Raw genomic sequence first — 7,899 nt, 5'->3', positions numbered from 1 at the left:
GGCAGGTCTTAAGCCTACCATTGATTATTTTTGTATTTTTGGGTCTATTTCTTTTGCACTAGTTAAACATAACACTAAAGATAAACTAGATGTAAAAAGTTATAATTTCAACTTTGTTGTCTATAGTGAAAAATCAAAAGCATATTGCTTACTTGATGTAACTACTGATAAATTAGTTGATAGTAGAGATGTAATTGTTCATTAAAGAAAAGACATCTTACTTTGTAGAGTAGGCACCAAAATTTTAATTTCATGTATTTAAGGATGTTTATCAAAAGGGTGACTTTTGATACTCTATAAAAATATTATGATATATGAGCAAGCCTAACTTTCAGAAATACAGTGAACACAAGTTACCAATTACCAAAATAGAAATCACCTTTAGATTACCCTCACGACTTAAAAATATATTTTTTGTTAAAAAATATATCAAAATAGTTGCTAATGGATAGAAAAGGACCATAAAACATTCTAATGCAACATTTACTAGTCAACCAAAGACAGATACCTGAACATCAACTTCATTCCATTTGGGTCATAAAGCATTGTGCTTAGGGGGAAAAGAAGCAGGTAAGCCATAGCACTGCACTACAAGCCAAATGCAATCTATCCAGTGATAAATCTTAGCATTGGGGTCTCTCTCAACTAGAAAAAATTTCACTATTATCTGCAATCAGAAAAAAATCGTAAGTGATGGAAATTTTCATTCCTAGCAATTAAAAGGTTGACATATTTTGCATTAAAAGAATGTGCATCGGGATATTTTTATAGGGAAAATATAGTATTTACTTCTAAAACATATATGTTTTAGCATATATGTATTATTATATGAAAACCCACTGTATAATGATATTAGGTGGGCATGGGAAACAAATTTACTATTATAGCCTGCTTCATGAAATCCTAAACTAAATAAAACTTGGGTGTGTTCATTTTAGTTTTGAATGCTTCCATCTAAGACAATCAAACATATCCTTTTGAGAATTCCTATAGAAATACCAACAAAGAGCTTAAAATTTCTCTCTTTCAATTCTACTTCATTTCTAATTATCTACTACATCATTAATATGTTAATGATTTGTTACTTCCTATAACATTTTATGAAAGCCAGAGATTATTTAAGATTGAAGATTTTGATGACAAGAAAGGGAAGATTTTTATTTTTTATGGGAATAATTATCCTCAACTAGCTAGGTTTTGAACAAAACTTTCAAAATTGAGGTTCGCCAGTTGACAAATTCTTGAAAATCTATTCACTAGCAGTTCCTAAAAAGTGTAGGTAATGTCATATAATGATTTATATAGTTTAAGTTACTGACATTGTGTTTTTCTCAAAATTGGCCTCCAACGCATTACTCATTGTACCTCCAACGAAAAGCATGGGATACAATTTCATACAATTTTTTTTACTACTAATCCCTTTTTAGTGAGGCTAAACAAGAAATATTTTGGCAATGAACTTGAGTAGATCTTGCAAGAAAGTTTATTTTAGGTATCATTAAAAGTTGACAGTCTTCTTAATCAACATATCTAATGTCAAAAACAAGGCATAATAGCCAATTGAGCTTTAAAACCCCATAAAAGTACCATACTTGCAATTGCTTGTTGTAAATATTAACCCTACCCTACAACCTCACCAATCGACCCAACTACACATGTTCACATTGTTCAAGAGCCAATGCAGCAAAACATTCTAACTGAGGCTTCAGAAACCCTTGAATAATATCTAGAAGTAAGATGATTGAGCTAGAGAATGCATGAGACACAAGTGGTGCCATCATCTACTAGAAATTTAAGAAACTTATATTTTCTTTCCCTGCTAACAACCACACCCACCATCTCCACATTCTTAATGGGTTGGCCCTTTCTCTAGAAAGTGTCTGGGCCTCCCAATGAAGTAGGGTTTTGTAGGGAAAGGAGATCAAATGCCAAAAGCTTCACATGTGAGAGAAGCATAGGGTCTAAGCCTAATTCACACATTGATCTACCTTCACCCATCAAAATCCAATTTACTAAGATGAATAGTCATAATTCATACACTAGCACTTCTAAAAATGAGGTGCAATGTCTATGCTGATAGTAGCATATGATGTATGACATTTTTTGACATTTTGAAAAAGGGTAGTTTGTACTTGAAATTCAAAAGAATCGGGTATTCATATGCAAGCTAAATTCAATAATGTGTAATTGAATACTCCATACACCTATAATGAGTTGATTCCTTTTAGCATCTTCGTTTGAGTCCTTATCACAATCTATAGTGAAAAAATCACAACATGGGAAATATGTCGATTACTGTATAATATACGACATGGGTGTCCTTTAGAAAAAAATATAATACTTTGCATACAATAGCTGAAGTAAACTAAAATTATTGATGAAAGCATCATGATGGTATTAATAGCACCAAACTCTCCTATACAGGTATTAGGCTATTAGCAAAACAAATTTTAAGTTGATGAGGGAATCTATCAATAATTAATATAGATCAAAACAAACTCTAAGTTGGATACAGATGCAGTCAAGCTATACCAATTGCAGACCAAATCAATTTACTTATGGCAGTTTTATCAAATCTTGGGCCATTTGTATAACAATCATGATGAAATCAAGAATCGAAACAATTTTGTGACATTACTTTCCAGCCATGAAGCAATCTAACTAGTCCATTGTAAAATTTAAATGTCATAGCTTAATATAGATAGGAAATTCAAAGCAAGAATTGAATAAAATCTTCTAACCCCCTATGAGAATCGACAGTCAGTTACTACTATAGCTCTTCTTTATGACTCCACTCCCTTTAACTATTTCTTTCCTTTTTTTTTCTGTAGTTGTCATCTTAAAACTTTAAAGTTTTTAATTGCTTAAGCTAAAATCAAGAACGAGATGATCGAAGTAAATTATATATGTAAATGAATTTTTCATAGTAAAATATGCCATACGTGATCTCTTATACCATATTTCTAGCTAGGTTTAATGAAATTGAGAATTGTACCAAATTTCAAGTAGGCATAGGGATGTACATACAACACCTTTGAGAGCCTTGCAGCAACCATAGGCCAAACTACCTTACATCCATTCATATTTAGCTTAACTTTTAGGAGGATTCAATGAAAATTTTTGAGAATCATTTGTTTGTACGTGAATACAACATGAGATGTTTTCATCTAAATTCTCAGGTGAATTGTGAATGCAATTCATTAGATAGAGAAGACACATATCAAAAAAAATGTAATTGAGGCAACCTTTTCCAACATCCTCATTGTCTATGCTAGAATGGGAGCTTTTAAATAGGGGCATAGAGGATAGAGGAGTTTTATCAGATACTTTTTTCCACATGACAGATGTTAAATATATGAAGCACTAACACTATGTGAATCATTTGTCACCATGGCTAAAAGAAATGTGTTCCCTATGGGCATCCATCACAGCATTATAGACATAAAAAAATGTGGTATTGATTAGATAAAAATGTGTTGAACAATAGAAGTAATGAATTGACCTAGTGCAAATGGTGATCAAGATGTCAACAATCAAAGAGCTAGCAAATAAATGACAATGGAGGGGTCACCTATTCCATCAAAGTGGGATGATGTAATTCAGTGGAATACATATCTGCAACACTAAAGAGTTCAATTTCTAAGATATCTTTGTTCTAGGTTTATAAAATCTATGCTTACAACAATGATACAGAATTTAAGTTTGCAACAAATTTAACTTTTTTAATATTGTTATATGCATTGTTATGGCAATTGTAAAAGTGTAATATAGATCCATATGAAGTGTTTGACAAAATGGTGAATGATATGCATTTGTATGAAATGATAGTAAAAGTTAAAAAAATGTATTCATTTAATTGGGGATAACATATATACCTACAAATGTACTTACTAATCATGATCACAATTGAATCCAAAACCCACATGAACAGTGCCCACAAACCACAAAAACATGAAGATTTCATTATAAACCTCATCTATCAACAATTACAAGACTTTCAAAAAAGTGAAGTCCACTAAAGTCCAAAGTGATCTTATCTTCACGATAATGCACTACAATTTCTTTCTTGCAACACTCCCTGTGACCCATTATAGAAAGAAAACAATGTTGTGTTCTAACATATAAAAAATAGTGAGTATTCATCAATTCAAGGAGAGAGACTTCAAACTCTAATGTAGGATAGTAAAGACAAGTATAACAGTCATGAACATAGAATTGTTCTATAATGACAACAATAAAATGTCAATCTATTGATAATTATGCATTAATGAAAATATGTATTGAGATCAGTAGCACCAAAATAGAGAGGACAACCACCATAAACATGTAATGTAAACATAATGAAGATATTTATATTCAAGAAATGGAGCAAAACATCATATAAAGGGTGTATACAGCTTCAATAACAAGATCATGATCGAGATCAATAGTTGTGCTATAGAGATGCAACCATATGCTTAGTAATAGAAACACAAAGAACAGGCATATCAATTAAAAGCCTTTAGCATGACAGTGAATCAAATGAAGACAATTGCCAACAAAGTATTTTTAGAATTTGTGAGTTTCAGTGGGGGTTTTCAGGACCATCAGTAGGAGACATGCATAGTGTTCAAGAGAAAGAACTTGGCGGTCAGGGTGTAAAAATTTGTTCAGAACAGAGTACCTACTCATATGTCAAAACCCATTTTTGCATTCAAGTAATTACTACAAATGTCATTGTAAGTATTCAAAGAACACGGTGCTTAATGTTGAAATAGGTCAAGTGTCACAAAATAACTAGAAGATATTAAGAAGGCGTCATATGCCTTCATTGTTTACCGATAGTCTCGAAGTTGAAGCATAAGAGATATGTGAAAACCTTCACAGAATTTTTTTAATCCAATGTCCAGTTTACAAGGATAAAGGGGCTTTTACAGAATCTTCAAAATAATGAACTCAGATTCAAGAACCCATGGTTGCATAGAAAATTTGGAAGTTGACTACGAGAATTGAGAAAAACCCTCAATGATCAAAGCTCAACTTCAAGAGTTTAAAAGAAAAATCAGAACAATACAATAGTTGCGGTCAGTAAAGAGAGCACAATGAAGCCGCCAACCACCAATATGTCGGGAAGATCTCAAGAGAATAATACACCATGGAGATATCTTCCACTGAAAGAAAAGTAATCCACCACGGAGACTTGAATTGAAATCTCAAACGTGCCTGTTTATGCCCAAAACCCTGTGCAACTTGTGTCGTTAGAGTAACTAGTCCCCTCATAGCTCGAAAGACATTGTCATTAGAGAATCTTTGCTGAAATGTGACAAAGAAAGGAATGAAGAAAATATACCTATCTCAAGCATGTGAATGAATCTTGCCCACGCTCATAGCTTGGGAATGAATGAATTTTTTGCCCACGTTCATACCTTGCAAACGAATGATTTTTTTTTCCTTTTTACTCGTGAATGAAACTTTTTCTTTTTTTTGTTATAAGATTGAGTTGGTCAAAATTCAACTTAGGAAAACATAGGTTGGTCAAAATTTCAAGCAAAGCAGACATATAATTTTTTTTTTGACCAACACAGGAATGAAAACAAAACTTAAGGAGGATTCATAGCTTTGGTCAAAAAATTTGGTAGAAAATCATGTGCAAATGTACTAGTTCTTTGATCTCTCTCAAATGGAAAGAGACTCTTTAGCCACCTCAAAATATTTTCTCTGTATCTCCTTTGACAAAAGTACAAAACTACTTCATCCATTTTAAACTATGTGGTAACTTTTGATTGACATCACAAGATGATCCCATGAATTAGGAAATGAGCACATCAATAACATGCAACACTCTTATTCACTAAAAAACACACCAACAAATGTGAGTTGTGTAATCACCATATTTAACATATTTAAATGATCTTCCACACCCATTCCTCCTTCTATCTTCAAAGAGTACAACTTCTTTCTTAGCAAGAGCTTGCTTACCAAGTATTTTCCTTGATAAATACCTCTCAACTTCTTCCTCAAAGAATGTGCATTTTTCTCATCGTGAATGTTCAATAGAATAGAATCCACAAACATAGCCTTATCAATCCTCTAGCCTTTTGATTTACTAGATCCCAATCTTCTTGCATCACACATGAAAAATTATTGTAAGACATAGCGATCCACAAGTCTCGATCAACCAACACATCTTCAACTTTAAGGTTCCACAACTCAAAGTTTGTGCCATTGAACTTTTCAATATCTATTCTCCTTGACATGGACACCATCTCAATTCTCAAATGACCACTTTATAGACTCCCACTAGAACCAAATTGACACAAATGACCAACCCTACCTAATAAGGATTAAAAAAAAAATAGTCTGGCTCTGATGCCACTTGTTAGGAAAGCTACATGTGAAAACACCTTCATGATGCTAATTTATAAGGAGGAAAGTAAAGTGTTTGAATCAACTTTATGACATTGAGATGGAGAGGAAAAATAAGTAAATAGAATGTAGTGCCTCTCATGGTTGCAGTCTATGTCTTGTCTATTTTGATTCGAGAGATACTTGATACTCTTATTATTTTGTACCTTATGATGACCTGAGGGTTGAATGTTATACTTGGATTTAGTACCATAGATGCTTTGCTACTATACTGTTCAGTTTATCACATTTGCATGTTGATGCCATTTTGAGATGACAGTAGATTTATGATGGTATTTGGTTATATGATGTATTGGACCTATTTGTTGATTATGTTATGAGATGGATTCTATGCTATGGTTATTTACTTCATTCTTGTATCTTTACGCTTTCTGCGAATGTGAGTGATGTAAATGGATTAAATAGGTATTTTAATACATGTTGCTTCGGCTATGATATTATTTGCCATTGCACTTGATCGTGTGTTTTAGTGTGCAGGAATTATATCCCTGGCAGTGGCACATAGAGTTAGTGATTCAGCTATTCATATTTACCCATGTCGTTCCTATATGGTCGACGTACCCTTATTGTTATTATTTAGATCAAAACCTTTCGGTGATTAGTAAATTCAAACTCATTTGCATTATGTGATTAGACCAGTGAGTATGTCTGTGCATCTAGAAGTTCACATTTGTCGCAAAAATCTTAAGTGTTTTTCTATGTTTTTGGGGTTTTCAGGTTTTAATCTTTTCAGATTTAATTTTTGGTAGCTTTGCCTTAGGTGAAATCTCATTGCGGATAATAACCTATTTTCGTTTGGATCAATTCGGAGTTTAACTACTCCAGCTAGCTATTTTCCAGAATCAACTATTCACCCAAAAAGTGAATAAGTATTGGAAAAGTGATTTCATAAATCACTTATCACAATTTGGAAATTGAAATTTGGAGAGCAATTTGGAAATCCTCTTCTGTAGGATTCTTGTTTTGTTCGTTTTGGAAGCTGTGAGCGTGGGATCTTTGCGAGGTTGGTCTCGTTGGATTCAACTCGAGGAGTTCTTGCATTGCCATCAGTTTCAACAGTTTTGGTGAATTGATTATTTTATTGTGCGGGTTTCGGTTTTTGCCCCTTTTTCCATCAGGTAGGGCCTTCCCATTTTATTGGTTTTACTCCATTTTTGCTTCCGTTTCTTGTAGTTGTATGTTAGGAGGATGAGAACTAGTGTTCCCCTCCATTTCTGTTTGTTGGTTCTGCCCGATTGGTCGGGTATGAACGTTTTACCTATTTTTGAAATGGGGGTTTGGGTTTTTGGGGTGTTATGCTAGTCGTTTTTGCATATGGTGTCCATTTCCAATTATTTTTGGATTTTTGGGGTTTTTGAATCCAAAGGCCAAATGGGTTTTAATTTTAGAATTTTTCCAAAATTTGGGGTTTTTACCTCGTTTTGTGTGTCATCCTGTTTTCTCGAGTTTTCTTGGTACATTGTGATTCGTGGACCTGGATGATCCATTTGGATA

At 33.2% G+C, this 7,899-nt stretch overlaps 1 pseudogene; it reads right to left on the bottom strand.

Annotated features, from left to right (window-relative positions):
• Positions 1–535: 535 nt before the first annotated feature.
• On the bottom strand, positions 536–1,998 carry LOC149531206 (CST complex subunit STN1-like; annotated as a pseudogene).
• Between the last annotated feature and the right edge of the window lie 5,901 nt (positions 1,999–7,899).

This window comes from Cupressus sempervirens, chromosome 11 (genome assembly GCF_028749045.1).
Source record: "Cupressus sempervirens isolate cs-2001-9-10 chromosome 11, ASM2874904v1, whole genome shotgun sequence".
In the NCBI taxonomy this organism is placed as follows: domain Eukaryota; kingdom Viridiplantae; phylum Streptophyta; class Pinopsida; order Cupressales; family Cupressaceae; genus Cupressus; species Cupressus sempervirens.
This window is presented reverse-complemented; position numbering and strand designations above follow the sequence as displayed.